Source organism: Mustela lutreola, chromosome X, assembly GCF_030435805.1.
Source record: "Mustela lutreola isolate mMusLut2 chromosome X, mMusLut2.pri, whole genome shotgun sequence".
NCBI lineage: Eukaryota > Metazoa > Chordata > Mammalia > Carnivora > Mustelidae > Mustela > Mustela lutreola.
Window position 1 is genome coordinate 83567212 of NC_081308.1, and position 17175 is coordinate 83584386.

Here is a 17175-nt window from a genome sequence, read left to right on the forward strand (position 1 = left end):
ATCTATTCATGTCTTCTGCCCATTTTTTGGACGTGAATATCTGTTTTGCGTGTGTTGAGTTTGAGGAGTTCTTAATAGATCTTGGATATCAGCCTTTTGTCTGTACTGTCATTTCCAAATATCTTCTCCCATTCCGTGGGTTGCCTTTTTGTTTTGTTGACTGTTCCCTTGGCTGTGCAGAAGCTTTTGATCTTGAGGAAGTCCCAAAAGTTCGTTTTCACTTTCGTTTCCTTTGCCTTCAGAGACATGTCCTGAAAGAAGTTGCTGTGGCCAATGTTGAAGACGTTACTGCCTATGTTCTCCTCTAGGATTTTGATGGATTCCTGCCTCACCTTGAGGTCTTTCATTCATTTCAAATTTATCTTTGTGTAGCGTGTAAGAGGATGGTCAAGTTTCATTCCTCTCTATATAGCTGTCCAATATCCCCAGAACCATTTTTTTAAAAAGATTTTATTTATTTAACAGACAGAGATCACAATTAGGCAGGGAGTCAGGCAGAGGGAGAGGAGGAAGCATGCTCCCCGCCAAGCAGAGAGCCCAACATGGGGCTCAATCCCAGGACCCTGGGATCACGACCTAAGCCAAAGGCAGAAGCTTTAACCCACTGAGCCACCCAGGCGCCCCCAAGCACCATTTAATAAGAGATTTTGTCCACTGTATATTTTTTCCTGCTTTGTTGAAGATTATTTGACCATAAAGTTGAGGGTCCATATTTGGGCTCTCTACTCTGTTCCACTGGTCTATGTGTCTGGTTTTGTACCAGTATCATGCCATCTTGGTGATAACAGATTTGTAGCCAAGCTTGAAATCAGGCAACGTGATATCCCCAGTTTGTTTTTCTTTTTCAACAATTCAGGGTCTCTTCTGGTTCCATACAAATTTTAGGATTGTTTGTTCCAGCTATTTGAAAAATGCCAGTGGAATTTTGATTGGGATGACATTGAAAGTATAGATTGCTCTATGCAGTATACACATTTTAACAATGTTTATTCTTCTGATCCATGAGCATGGAATGCTTTTCCATCATTTTGTGTCTTCTTCAATTACTTTCATAAGTGTCTGTAGTTCCTCAAGTACAAATCCTTTACCTCTTTGGTTAGGTTTATTCCCAGGTATCTCATGGTTCTTGGTGCTTTACTAAATGGAATCAATTCTCTAATTTTCCTTTCTACAGTTTCATTGTTAGTGAACAAGAAAGCAACCAATTACATTTATTTTGTATACTTGTAAATTCTTAATTTCTCTTTCTATTCTGGATGATAATCTTGCTGTGTGACATATTCTTGGTTGGAAGCTTTTATCTTTCAACACTTTGAATATGTCATACTGCTCCCTTTTAGCCTGCAAAATTTCTGCTAAAAAATCTGTTTATAGACTTACAGGGTTTCCTTTGTATGTAAGAATTACCTTTTTTTCTTGCTCCTTTTAAGATTTTCCCTTTATTCAATTATTTATATTTAATGTATCTTGGTGTAAATCTTTTTGGATTCATTTCATTTTAAACTCCCTGGGTTTCCTGGGCCTGGGTGTCTAATTTCTTCCCCAAATTATGGAATTTTTCAGCCATTACATATTCAAATAAGTTTTCTGACACGTTCTCTTTCTCTCTTGGACTTAAAAATCCAAATTTTATTCCACTTGATGTTATCCTATGGGTCACATAAGTTATCTTTCTTCGCCCTGCTTTGTCTATGTGAATTTTAATGGTTTGTCTTCCAGCTCACTGATTCATTCTTCTGTTTCTTGCAGCCTGTTGTTGAACACTTCTAGTGTATTTTTTTCAGGTCTGTTAATGTATTATTCAGCTTCATGACTTCTGTTTGGTATTTTATTTTTTTAACATTTTCTATCTCTTTACTAAATTCTTAATGTGTTCATCCATTCCTCCATTGAATTCAGTGACAAGCATTATGACAATTACTTTGAAATCTTTAACTGATAGATCATTCACCCTTGTCTCATTAAGGTCCTTTTCTGAGTTTTTCCTTGTTATTTCATTTTGAACATATTTTTATGCTTTTAATTTTTGTTGACTTTCAGTATTTGCTTCTATGCATTAGGCAAAGCTACCTCGCTTATTTGTAAAGGAGTGGCCTGGTGTGACTGATGATTCGTCTCACTCACCCTTGTTTCTAGTTCTTGATAGTCTATCAAACCTCTGTGATTACCTAAACAATGTGATTTATTCTTGATATGTTTCCACTGTTGGGTTTATGCCAAGATCTGTCAGTGTTCTACGTGGAGAAATCTCATTTAGCACCTACTTTCCATCTGCTTGGAACCCAAACCCCAAGCAGCAACTTTTAAAGTATTCAATATAGGCAGTCCTATGGAACTGTAAACATAAACTTTCCTGCCTCCAGATTGAAAGATCTACAGATGACCCTTGGGTGAATGTTGAAAAAAAAAATAAAGGCTCCAAATGAGTGTATAAACTTCTTTCTCAAAAGTTTTATCAAGGTGCCGTAAGGCCAAGGGGGTAGACAAGAATGGAGACACCATACTTGGTATCTCCTTGCTTATATTTCCTGGGAGTGCTTCCTTAGCCTCTAGATAAGTGGGAAACCTGAAAACTATCCCTTAGGATGAAGTTCCAGTTTAAGTAACTAGGGCTTCTTTTTTTAACAGGAAGACTGGACATTTGTTACCTTCTGCTGTGATGTGAGGATTACTGCAATTTCTCATGTTCAGCGTGCACAGCAAGACAACAGGACAGTGCCACACTGCTCTTCCTTGTTCATTTTGATAAAACAGTGGAAGTGTGTCATGCCTGTGCTAGCAGGCAGAGAGGAAAAAATGAAATCCAACAGCATCTCCATCTTTGGAGAAGGCCCCAACTATTCTCTGCCCTTCCTGATGTCCCCAGATCACCAAATAAATCTAATTTACATATGATGCTTGCACTTTTCAAATTGGTGACTTTACACTGGATCCTGACGTGAGTGAGACTGTATCCTAGCCCCTTAAAAGGAGAATCTGTTTCCTATAGCCTATAGAACTTTGGGTCTCCTGGATGTCAGCCCCATTGGTCTTCTAATTCATATGTTTTGGAGAGCTTGTCTTTCCAGTGTATATCCCAAGGATTCAGTTGCCTGATGTGGGGACACGAATCTTTCAGTCATCTGAGAGAAGTGTTGAGCTGGTGATATCTTACCCTATTCTCTGTCACTGCACTGGGCTGGGGGTTTTGCAAAATTGCTCCTGTACCTCTCCAATCCATGTTGATATAGTCCTTTTATCCTTTGTTGTGGAGAAGCAGTTCATCTGGTTTTACAAATTTTTTTAAAGAAATGATACACAACACACACAAAACATACAATCATATCAAAAAGTGGGCAGAAGATATGAACAGACACTTCTCCAATGAAGACATACAAATGGCTATCAGACACATGAAAAAATGTTTATCATCACTAGCCATCAGAGAGATTCAAATTAAAACCACATTGAGATATCACCTTATACCAGTTAGAATGACCAAAATTAGCAAGACAGGAAACAACATGTGTTGGAGGGGATGTGGAGAAAGGGGAACCCTCTTCCACTGTTGGTGGGAATGCAAGTTGGTGCAGCCTCTTTGGAGAACAGTGTGGAGATTCCTCAAGAAATTAAAAATAGAACTTCCCTATGACCCTGCCATTGCACTCCTGGGTATTTACCCCAAAGATAAAGACATAGTGAAAAGAAGGGCCATCTATACCTCAATGTTTATAGCAGCAATAGCCACAGTCACCAAACTGTGGAAAGAACCAAGATGCCCTTCAACGGACAAATGGATACAGAAGATGTGGTCCATATACCCTATGGAGTATTATGCCTCCATCAGAAAGGATGAATACCCAACTATTGTGGCAACATGGATGGGACTGGAAGAGATTATGCTGAGTGAAATAAGTCAAGCAGAGAGAGTCAATTATCATATGGTTTCACTTATTTGTGGAGCATAACAAATAGCATGGAGGAGGGAGATGGAGGGGAGGAGGGAGTTGAGGGAAATTGGAGGGGGAGATGAACCATGAGAGACTATGGACTCTGAAAAACAATCTGATGGTTTTGAAGGGGTGGGAAGTGGGAGGTTGGGGTACCAGGTGGTGGGTATTATAGAGGGCACGGATTGCATGGAGCAATGGGTGTGGTACAAAAACAATGAATACTGTTATGCTGAAAATAAATAAATACAAACAAACAAATAAATAAATAAATAAAATGATAAGAAATTAATAAAAAAGAAAAAAAGCAAATGATTCATATATAGCTGTAAATTTGGTGTGTTCCTAGAAGCAGGTATGTTTAGGATCTTGTCATGCCACCATATTAGACACCATCTCTAAGATGCAATAGTTTGTTAAATAATTAAAACCTTTTTTTCCATATAATTAGAGGGAAAAAATGATCAAAAGATCAGCAATAGCTTAACAACTTTCAGAAATTCATATGAAAGCAGAAAAAAACTAACTTATAAGATATTGAGCAAACTGCATGTATAACAGACTTGGTCTCATGCTGAGACACAGCAGGAGATTTGCAGAGGAAGATTTAGTCCTAATTTAGATGCTACCATGATAGTTATGCTTTATGTCTCCACATCACACTACTTATGGGAATCATTTTTCCTTTAGCAATCACGACTGGCCAGTAGTCTCTCTGTTTATGACAGAACCATAAATAGTTGCAATATAAAAAGTGGGCTTAGGAGGAAGTGGCTATTTCCCTAGGAAGTTAAAATGAAACATTTAACAATATTATTGATTAGACTTTGGTAACAAATTGCAATTAGTTAAGCAAAGTTTCAGGTATGTCTAAAACATACATTCATATGTGTTAGAAAACTGAATTTTCAATTTTTTACAGGAAAACAACCTCACATATGTGATTTGTTCAGCTAATCTCAGGAGATACATCAAACAAAGATTAATTCCTAGTCTTCAAGTCTTATTTAAATAGGGTAATACAGTAATCTTTCCATACTCTTGAAGATTTAAGATGAAACTAGAAAATACATAGTATTTCTCCACATTTTATCTATTTAGATGCCCATGGAATTGATAACATGGTACATTGTTCTCTGCATTTTTCTATACCAAGAGATATCAGAACCATTAAAAAAAAAAAAAAAACTTGGCTTTCTTTGGGATCAGTTATTATGTTTATTTTTATGCTGCCATTTGCAGAATATACTTTAGTATACACAAATATGAGTAGCACAATAAGACTTTCCTCAAATAAATGAGGAAATCATGGTGAAGGGTTTAGAAAGTTTAGTAAAGTAAAATTAGTACAGAGGTGAGATTCGTTCCAAAATTGTATGATATGAAGTACAGAAAGAAACATAACATGTTACATGAAGTGTAGCTCATAAAAACAAAGCAAAATAAAACAAAAAAGCCCTCCCCCCCAAAACAAAACTAAACTAAACCAAACTAAGATTGGCAAGGATACTGTGAAAGGAGAACCCTCTTATACTGTTGGTAGGAATGCAAACTGGCACAGCCACTCTGGAAAACAGTATGGAATTTCCTCAAAAAGTTAAAAATAGAACTACCATATGATTCAGCAATTGAACTTCTAGGTATTTACCCAAATAATACAAAAATACTAATTCAAAGGAATACTTTGATAATATAATTGAATAAACACAAATTAAGTATGTTTATAGCAACATTACCTACAATAGATAGCCAATGTTTGTAGCAGCATTATCTTCAATAGCCAAAATATGGAAAAAGCCCAAATGCCTGCTGACTAGTGAATGGATAAATATGTGGTATATACATGTATGTATGTATGTATGTAGTGTATAATATGTATATATACACATATATACATATTATCCACATAATATCCACACATACATATGTATGTATGTATGTGTATATATACACATATTTATACACACATACATACATACATGTATATACAATGGAATATTTTAACCATAAAATGAATGGAATATTGCCATTTGCAATGATGTGGATGGAGCTAGAGAATACTCTGCTAAGGGAAATAAGTCAGAGAAAGAGAAATACCATATGATTTCACTCTTATGTAGAAACAAACAATCATAGGAGGAAAAATTAGAGGAGGAAGGCAAACCAGAAAGCATATTTTTCCTTTTTTTTAATTTAAATTAGCCAAGGTATTGTACATTAGTTTTTGATATCATGTTCAATGATTCATTAGTTGAATATATCACCCAGTGCTCATCATGTCACTGAAACAGAATCTTAACTATAAAGAACAAACTGATGGATACCAAAGAGAAGGTGGGGGATGAAGTGGTGGGTTAAATAGGTGATGGGGATTAAGGAGGGCACTTCTTTTGATGAACAGCTGGTGTTGTATGTAAGTGTTGGATCACTAAATTGTACAGCAGAACCTAATATTACACTGTATGTTAACTAACTGGAATTTAAATAAAAACTAAAATAGAAAAAAAAACTAACAGAATTAAAATCATTTTCAAAAATATAACCAGATTGAAAATTTTATTGTGATTTTTTATATATATTACAGTGTATAATGTCCTCAACAGTTTTAAATAAAACAACAAACACCACTAAGGTGTTTTGTAGTATCTTTCATGTATAACACTGGTATTATGCAATTATGCTTAAACCTAGTTACATAAAAGAAATTTTGCCTGTGTTTTGGACTAGATGAGAGGGGTAATAGAGCAAGCAATAGTGTCAGTTCTGGCTTAAACCATAATGAAATCAAATATTATCTAGAAGAATGGGTTGCCTTTAGTTCTTTCAAGCAGTCTTCCAGAGATATTCCCTTATCTAAATTTTGACATATATTTCATGATAGATATTTTTAGGTAATACTCTCTGGCAAGTGATATTGAAGCTAATCTGATTGCTTTTTAGATGTAAGCAGATATGTGTTAAATAATCCACTGAACTGTGATAGAATCTAAATCCTCTTACTAAAATTGAGGACACTTACCTGAACAGGAGTTCTTTGACATGTTTTACAAAAATGAGTCAAAAGAGAACCTGTGAAAAGGAGCAAAATTTCCCCCCACCAAATAGTTAAAGTTTGCTTTATCCCATAATTGAACAAGCAGTCAAGTCTCCAAAGTTCTGTATCATAGTGCATGTACTTACTATTTGTTCACTTGGATTATTTTTTTAAATAGGATATAAGCAAATATTTACTCATCTATAAACCAAAACTCATTAATAACACTCATAAAACTTGAGCAGTGTCATTCTCTGGTGACCTCTCTAAGACTGGTTGCCTATACAGCAATATAGGGTGATTATCAATAAGCCTGTAAAATATTAGTAAATTCTTACCAAAAAATGATGAGTTTTTCAATAGTGGATTTTATACCACCTACTTGGAAGCATAGAGACACAGGAGCATATTTATCTTTTCAGCTTCTATAGGAACAAGAGGGTATGTGTTTGAGCATTATAAACAAGTATATTTTGTGTGCTTAAAATAGTACTTTGATTAGAATAAGCATGAAATAATTTTATATGATTAGATAGCTTTGTGAGATAATGGGAAGAATCACCTACTTCCCAAAAGGACTGTTTCCTCCATTTTGGGCCATGGTACCTTTAAATCTGTCACTAGAGGTTGACTTTAGGTATTTATTAAGTGAGGAAGGGAAATACCATAAGTCAGTAGTTCCCAAACTGTATTTCACACCAGAATTACCTGGAGAACCTAGGAAGGTTTTGTATCATACCTCCAAATCTTCTGATTCAGAAGTTCTGAGGTTAGACACAAGGAGTTGAATTTTAACAGAAAACTTAGAGATAATTCTAATGTAAGGAATCAACAGACCTCGCTGTGAGAAACACTTTTTAGGAAATGATTCCCTGGAACCATAATGGAGATAAAAAACCATGCCCTGGAAAAATGGGGCACAGAAGACATCTAAAGTATGAAAGTAGTGAACACTAAGAATGGTTATAGAAAAGTTGCAAATGGCATCACCTACTTCATAATATAGCTCATGGTAATCTCTGGCTACTTGAGCACCCAGAATTCTGCTGTTACCAAGAACTCTATGATCTAATTTTTCACATTTTTATTTAAATTCTAGTTAGTTAACATATAGAGTAATATTGGTTTCAGGAGTAGAATTTAGTGATTCATCATTATGTATAACACTCAGTGTTCAATATGACAAATGCACTCTTTAATACACATCAACCATTTAGTCCATCCCCACCCATCTCCCCTCCATCAATCCTCAGTTTGTTTTCTATGGTTAAGAATATCTAATGGTTTGTGTACCTCTCTTTTTTCCTCTTTCCCTATATTCATTTGTTTTATTTATTAAGTTCCATATATGAGTGAGATCATGTTATTTGTCTTTCTCTTATTGACTTATTTCATAAGTCATTATCATACACACTAGCTCCATCTACATCATTGCAATTAGCAGGACTTCATTGTTTTAATGGCTGAGTAATATTCCATTGTCTGTATACACCACATCTTCTTTATCCCTTCATTAGTTGATGGATATTTGGTCTCTTTCCATAATTTGGCTATTGTTGGTAATGCTGCTATAAACTTTGGGGTACATGTGTCCCTTTGAATCAGTATTTATGTATCATTTGGGTAAAGACTCAATATAATTGCTTGATCATAGGGTAGTTCTATTTTTAACTTTATGAGGAACCTATATAGTGGCTTCCAGGGTGGCTGAAACAATTTGCATTCCTAACAACAGTGTAAGAGTATTCCCCTTTCTCTGCATCCTTACCAATATCTGTTATTTCCTGTGTTGTTAATTTTACCCATTTTGACAGGTCTGAGGTAATATCTCATCATAGTTTTGATTTGTATTTCCCTGATGGTGAGCAATGTTGAGCATCTCTTCATGTGTCTGTTGCCATCTGGATGTCTTCTTTGGGAAATAAAAAAAAAAGCCTAGTCATGTCTTTTGTCCATTTAACTGGATTTTTTTTGAATGTTCAGTTTGATAAATTTCTTATAGATTTTGAATACTAACCCTTTGTTAGATATGTCATTTGCAAATATATTCTCCCATTCCATAGGTTGCCTTTTATTTTGTTGATTGTTTCCATCGTTGTACAGGACTTTTTATCTGGATGAAGTCCCAATAGTTCACTTTTGATTTGTTTCTATTGTCTCTGAGGACATGTCTAGTAAGAAGCTGCTATGACAGAGATCAAAGAGGTTGTTGACTGTATTGTCCTCTAGGATTTTAATGGTTTCCTGTCTCACATTTAAGTCTTTCATCCATTTTGAACCTATTTTTGCATATGATGTCAGAAAGTGGTCTAGTTTCATTTTTCTGCATGTTTTGTCCAGTTTCCCCAAAACCATTTGTTGAAGAGAATCTCATTTTCCCACTGGATAATCTTTTCTGCTTTGTCAAATATTAACTGACCATATAATTGTGGGTTCATTACTGGGTTTCCTGTTTTGTTCTACCAATCTATGGATATGTTTTGTGCCAGTACCATACTGTCTTGATCACTACCACTTTGTAATAGTGCTTGAAGTCCAGAACTGGTGATGCCTCCAGCTTTGTTTTTCTTTCTTTCTTTTTTTTTTAATAAACATGTAATGTATATTTATCCCCAGGGGTACAGTTCTGTGAATCGCCAGGTTTACATAGTTCACAGCACTCACCATAGCACATACCCTCCCCGATGTACATAACCCCACCCCTCTCTCCCAAAATCCCTCCCCCCAGCAACACTCAGTTTGTTCTCTGAGATTAAGAGTCACTTGTGCTTTGTCTCCCTCCCAATCCCATCTTGTTTCATTCATTCCTCTCCTATCCCCTTAACCACCACCCCCGTTAAGATTACTTAACGCTCCCACATTAGGGGCATGTTGCACCTTCACATCCTCATATCAGGGAGATCATATGATAGTTGTCTTTCTCCGATTAACTTATTTCACTAAGCATGATACCCTCTAGTTCGATCCACGTCATTGCAAATGGCAAGATTTCATTTCTTTTGGTGGCTAGATAGTATTCCAATGTGTATATATACTACCTCTTTGTTATCCACTCATCTGTGGATGGACATCTAGGTTCTTTCCATGGTTTGGCTATTGTTGACATTGCTGCTATAAACATTCAGGTGCACGTGCCCCTTCGGATCACTACATTTGTATCTTTCGGAAAAATACCCAGTAGTACAATTGCTGGGTAATAGGGTAGTTCTATTTTCAACATTTTGAGGAAAGCTGTTTTCCAGGGTGGCTGCACTAGCTTGCATTCCAACCAACAGTGTAGGAGGGTTCCCCTTTCTCCACATCCTCACCAGCATCTGTCATTTCCTGACTTGTTAATTTTACCATTCTTACTGGTGTGAGGTGATATCTCATTGTGGTTTTGATGTGTATTTCCCTGATGACGACTGATGTGGAGCACTTTTTCATGTATCTGTTGGCCATCTGGATGTCTTCTTTGCAGAAATGTCTGTTCATGTCCTCTGCCCATTTCTTGATTGGATTATTTGTTCTTTGGGTGTTGAGTTTGCCAAGCTTTTTATAGATTTTGGACACTAGCCCTTTATCTGATATGTCGTTTGCAAATATCTTCTCCAATTCTGTCAGTTGTCTTTTGGTTTTGTTAACTGTTTCCTTTGTTGTGCAAGAGCTTTTGATCTTGATGAAATCCCAATAGTTCATTTTAGTCCTTGCTTTGCTTGCCTTTGGCAATGTTCCTAGGAAGATGTTACTGTGGCTGAGGTTGAAGAGGCTGCTGCCCGTGTTCTCCTCAAGGATTTTGATGGATTCCTCTCTCACATTGAGGTCCTTCATCCATTTTGAGTTTATTTTTATGTGTGATGTAAGGAAATGCTCCAATTTCATATTTCTACATGTGGCTGTCCAATTTCCCCAACATCATTTGTTGAAGAGACTGTCTTTTTTCCATTGGACATTCTTTCCTGCTTTGTCAAAGATTAGTTGACCATATTGTTGAGGGTCTGTTTATGGGCTCTCTATTCTGTTCCATTGATCTATGTGTCTGTTTTTGTGCCAGTACCATGCTGTCTAGATTATGAGAGATTTGTAATAGAGCTTGAAGTCCATAATTGTGATGCCACCAACGTTGGATTCCTTTTTCAATATTCCTTTGAATATTCGAGGTCTTTTCTGGTTCCATATAAATTTTAGGATGATTTGTTCCAATTCCTTGAAAAAAATGGATGGTATTTTGATAGGAATTGCATTAAATATGTAGATTGTTTTAGGTAGCATAGCCATTTTCACAATATTTGTTCTTCCAATCCAGGAGGATGGAACATTTTTCCATTTCTTTGTGTCTTCTTCAATTTCTTTCATGAGTACTTTATAGTTTTCTGAGTATAGATTCTTGGTCTCTTTGGTTAGGTTTATTCCTAGGTATCTTATGGATTTGGGTGCAATTGTAAATGGGATTGGATCCTTAATTTCTCTTTCTTATGTCTTGTTGGTGTAGAAAAATGAAACTGATTTTTTTGCACTGATTTTATATCCTGAGACTTTACTGAATTCCTGTACGAGTTCTAGCAGTTTTGGAGTGGAGTCTTTTAGGTTTTCCACATATTAGTATCATATCATCTGCGAAGAGTGATAGTTCAATTTCTCTTTTGCTGATTTGGATGCTTTTAATTTCCTTTTGTTGTCTGATTGCTGAGGCTAGGACTTCAAGTACTATGTTGAATAGCAGTGGTGATAATGGACATCCCTGCCATGTTCCTGAGATTAGCGGAAAAGCTCTCAGTTTTTCCCCATTGACAATGATATTTCCAGTGGGTTTTTCATAGATGGCTTTGATAATATTGAGGTATGTGCCCTCTATCCCGAAACTTTGAAGAGTTTTGACCAGGAAGGGATGCTGTATTTTGTCAAATGCTTTTTCAGCATCTATTGAGAGTATGATATGGTTCTTGTTCTTTCTTTTTTTTATGTATTGTATCACATTGATTGATTTGCGGATGTTGAACCAACCTTGCAGACCTGGAAGAAATCCCATTTGGTTATGGTGAATAATCCTTTTAATGTACTGTTGAATCCTATTGGCTAGTATTTTGGTGAGAATTTTCGCATCTGTGTTCATCAAGGATATTGGTCTGTAGTTATCTTTTTTGATGGGATCCTTGTCTGGTTTTGGGATCAAGGTGATGCTGGCCTCATAAAAATGAGTTTGGAAGTTTTCCTTCCATTTCTATTTTTTCAAATAGTTTCAGGACAATAAGAATTAGTTCTTCTTTAAATGTTTGGTAGAATTCCCCTGTGAAATCTTCTGGCCCTGGGCTTTTGTTTGTTTGGAGATTTTTGATGAGTGTTTCAATCTCCTTACTAGTTATGGGTCTGTTCAGGCTTTCTATTACTTCCTGGTTCAGTTGTGGTAGTTTATATATCTCTAGGAATGCATCCATTTCTTCCAGATAGTCAAATTTGTTAGCGTAGACTTGCTCATAGTATGTTCTTATAATTGTTTCTATTTCTCTAGTGTTAGTTGTGATCTCTCCTCTTTCATTCATGATTTTATTTATTTGGGCCCTTTCTCTTTTCTTTTTCATAAGTCTGGCTAGGGGTTTATCAATCTTATTAAATCTTTCAGAGAACTAACTCCTATTTTTATTGATTTGTTCTATTGTTTTGGTTTTTTTTTTGTTTTGTTTTGTTTTGTTTCTATTTCATTGATTTCTGCTCTGATCTTTATGATTTCTATTCTCCTGCTGTGTTTAGGGTTTTTTTCTTGTTCTTTCTCCAGCTCCTTTAGGTGTAGGGTTAGGTTGTGTACTTGAGACCTTTCTTGTTTCTTGAGAAAGGCTTGTACAGCTATATATTTTCCTCTCAGGACTGCCTTTGCTGTGTCCCACAGATTTTGAACCATTGTGTTTTCATTATCATTTGTTTCATGAGTGTCTTAAATTCTTCTTTAATTTCCTGGTTGACCCATTCATTCTTTAGAAGGATGCTGTTTAGTCTCCGTGTATTTGGGTTCTTTTCAAATTTCCTATTGTGATTGAGTTCTAGCTTCAGAGCATTGCGGTCTGAAAATATGCAGGGAATGATCCCAATCTTTTGATACCTGTTGAGACCTGATTAAGGACCCAGGATGTGATCTATTCTGGAGAATGTTCCATATGCACCAGAGAAGAATGTGTATTCTGTTGCTTTGGGATGGAATGTTCTGAATATATCTGAGATGTCACTCTGGTCAAGTGTGTCATTTAAGGCCTTTATTTCATTGTGTATCTTTTGCTTGGATGATCTGTCTATTTCAGTGAGGAGAGTGTTAAAGTCCTCTACTATTATTGTATTATTGTATTATTATTGTATTATTGTATTATTATTGTATTATTGTTGATGTGTTTCTTTAATTTTGTTATTAATTGGTTTATATAGTTGGCTGCTCCCACGTTGGGGGCATAGATATTTAAAATTGTTAGATCTTCTTGTTGGACAGACCCTTTGAGTATGATATAGTGTCCTTCCTCATTTCCTATTATAGTCTTTGGCTTAAAATCTAATTGATCTGATATAAGGATTGCCACCCCTGCTTTCTTTTGATGTCCATTAGCATGGTAAATTGTTTTCCACCCCATCACTTTAAATCTGTAGGTGTCTTCGGGTTTAAAATGAGTTTCTTGTAGGCAACATATGGATGGGTTTTGTTTTTTTATTCTTTCTGATACCTTGTGTCTTTTGATTGGGACATTTAGACCATTAACATTCAGGGTAACTATTGAGAGATATGAATTTAGTGCCATTGTATTTCCTATAAGGTGTCTGTTACTGTATATTGTCTCTGTTCCTTTCTGATCTACTACTTTTAGGGTCTCTCTTTGCTTAGAGGACTGCTTTCAATATTTCCTGTAGAGCTGATTTGGTGTTTGCAACTTCTTTCAGTTTTTGTTTGTCCTGGAAGCTTTTAATCTCTCCTTCTATTTCCAATGATAGCCCAGCTGGATATAGTATTCTTGGTTGCATGTTTTTCTCGTTTAGTACTCTGAATATATCATGTCAACTCCTTCAGGCCTGCCAGGTCTCTGTCGATAAGTCTGCTGGCAATTTAATATTTTTACCATTGTATGTTACAGACTTCTTTTCCTGGGCTGCTTTCAAGATTTTCTCTTTGTCACTAAGACTTGTAAATTTTACTATTAGGTGACGGGGTGTGGACATATTCTTATTGATTTTGAGGGGGGTTCTCTGCACCTCTTGGATTTTGATGCTTGTTCATTTTGCCATATTAGGGAAATTCTCTCCAATAATTCTCTCCAGTATACCTTCTGCTCCCCTCTCTCTTTCTTCTTCTTCTAGAATCTCAATTATTCTAATGTTGTTTCGTCTTATGGTGTCACTTATCTCTCAAATTCTCCCCTACTAGTCCAGTAGCTGTTTGTCCCTCTTTTACTCAGCTTCTTTATTCTCTGTCATTTGGTCTTCTATATCATTAATTCTTTCTTCTGCCTTATTTATCCTAGCAGTAAGAGCCTCCATTTTTGATTGCACCTCATTAATAGCTCTTTTGATTTCAACTTGGTTAGATTTTAGTTCTTTTATTTTTCCAGAAAGGGCTTTTATATCTCCCGAGAGTTTTTCTCTAATATCTTCCATGCCTTTTTAGAGCCTGGCTAGAACCTTGATAATTGTCATTCTGAACTCTAGATCTGACATATTACCAATGTCCGTATTGATTAGGTCCCGAGCCTTCGGTACTGCCTCTTGTTCTTTTTTTTGTGGTGAATTTTTCCGCCTTGTCATTTTGTCCAGATAAGCGTATATGAAGGAACAAATAAAATACTAATAGGGTGGCAAAGACCCCAGGAAAATACTTTTTAAGCAAATCAGTAGAGACCCCAAATTGTGGGGGGAGAAATGGGATAAAAATAGGTTTAGAAAAAAAATAAACAATTAAAACAAAAATAAAGAAAAAATATAAAAAAGAAAATATATGTATATTAGATAAACTAGTTAAAAGACGTTAAAAAATAAAAGGGTAAAAGTTAAAAAAAAATTTAGGAGAAGAAGAAAAGAAAATTGAAAAAAAAATTAAATTAACTGCAAGACTAATGAATCATGGGGAGAAAGACCTGAATTCTGTTCTTTGCTTTCTCCCCCTCTGGAATTCCATTGTTCTCCTTGGTATTGAACCTGAACTTCTTGGTAGGTGAACTTGGTCCTGGCTGGATTTCTTGTTGATCTTCTGGGGGAGGAGCCTGTTGTAGTGATTCTCAAGTTTCTTTGCCCCAGGCGGAATTGCACCAGCCTTACCATGGGCCAGGCTGAGTAATCCGCTCGGGTGCGCTTTGGGGAGCTTTTGTTCCTGAATGCTTTCCGTAGAGTTCTGGAAGACAGGAATGAAAATGGCGGCCTCCCAGTCTCCGGCCCAGAGGAGCCAAGAGCTCGGGGCCCCACGCCTCAGTTTGCCCTCAGAGAATAGCGCCCAATAACCTTCAGCCATGCTCCAAGCTCACACAGGCTGCGAACAGTTCAAGGTAACCCCAAGCTGAGAGCTCACTCCTTGGCTCTGTCTCTGTAACTGGCTTTCCCGTTCTAATACCTGAAAGCTCTGTGACACTCAGACACCCCCGATCCTTTTGTGACCCTGTAGGACCTGGGGCCACATTGACCCTGCATGGGCTTCACCCCAGTTTAGCCTCTGGAGCGATGTCCCTCAGTGGAACAGACTTTTAAAAGTCCCGATTTTGTGCTCTGTTGCTCTGCCACTTGCCAGGAGCCGGCCCCTCCCCCAAGGGTCTATCTTTCCATCGCTTTGGATTCACTTCTCTACCAGTCGTGTACCTTTCAGAAAATGGTTGATTTTTTGTTTCTAGAATTGCTGTTCTTCTTCTCTTCGATCTCCCATTGAATTTGTAGGTGTTTGAAATCTTTAGATAAGCTATCTAGCTGATCTCCTGCTACCTGATGTAGCTTCAGCCAGCTACTTCTCCGCCATCTTGACTCCTCCCCAGATTTGAGTCTTTGTTTTTCTTTTTTAAGATTGCTTTGGGATCTTTGTATTTGGGATCTTTTGTAGTTACATACAAATTTTATTTTTGTTCTAGCTCTGTGAAAAAAGTGCTGGTAGATTTTGATAGGGATTTCATTAAGTGTGTAGACTGCTTTGGGTACTATAGACATTTTAACAATATTTGTTCTTCCAATCCATGAACATGGAATATCTTTCCATTGCTTTGTGTCCTCTTCAATTTCTTTCACAAGTGTTCTATAGTTTTCAGAGTACAAATCTAATACATCTTTGATTAGGTTTATTACTTCATATCCTACGGTTTTGGTGCAATTGTAAATGGCATCAATTCTGCAATTTCTTTTTCTACCTCTTCATGATTGATGTATAGAAATACAACAGATTTCTCTGTGTGTCCTGTGACTTTCTTGAATTAATCTAGCAATTTTAACAATTTTTGGTGGAGTCCTTCAGGTTTTTTACATAGAGTATCATGTCATCTGTGAATAGTGAAAGTTTCATTTCTTCCTTGCTGACTTGGATGTCTTTAGTTCCTTTTTCATTGTCTGATTGCAGAAGCTAGGACTTCCAGTAATGGTGACAGTGAACATCGTTGACTTGTTCATGACTGTAGAGGAAGAGCTCTCAGTATTTTCCTGTTGAGGATGATACTACTTGTGGGCCTTTCATATATGGACTGTATGATTTTGAGGTATGTTCCTTCTATCCCTATTTTGTTGAGGGTTTTTATCAAGAATGGATGCTGTGGGGCACCTGTGTGGCTCAATGGGTTAAGCCTCTGCTTTCAGCTCAGGTCATGATCTCAGAGTCCTGGGATCAAGCCCTGCATCGGGCTCTCTGCTCAGCAGGGAGCCTGCTTCCCCTCTCTCTTTGCCTGCCTACCTGTGATCTTTTTCAAATGAATAAATAATAATAATTAAAAAAAGAATGGATGCTGTTCTCTGTCAAATGCGTCTTCTGCATTAAGAAAATCATATTGTTCTTCACCTTTATTTCATTAATGCAGTGTATCACATTGATTCATTTGCAAATATTGAACCATAATTTCAGCCCAGGAATAAATTCCACTTGAATGTGGTGAAAATTCTTTTAATGTACTGTTAGATTTGATTAGCTAGTATCTTCTTGAGAATATTCGCATCCACGTTTATCAGGGATAGTGGCCTGTAATTCTCTCTGTTAGAGGGGTCTTTGAATGGTTTTAGAACCAACGCAATGCTGGCCTTTCATGA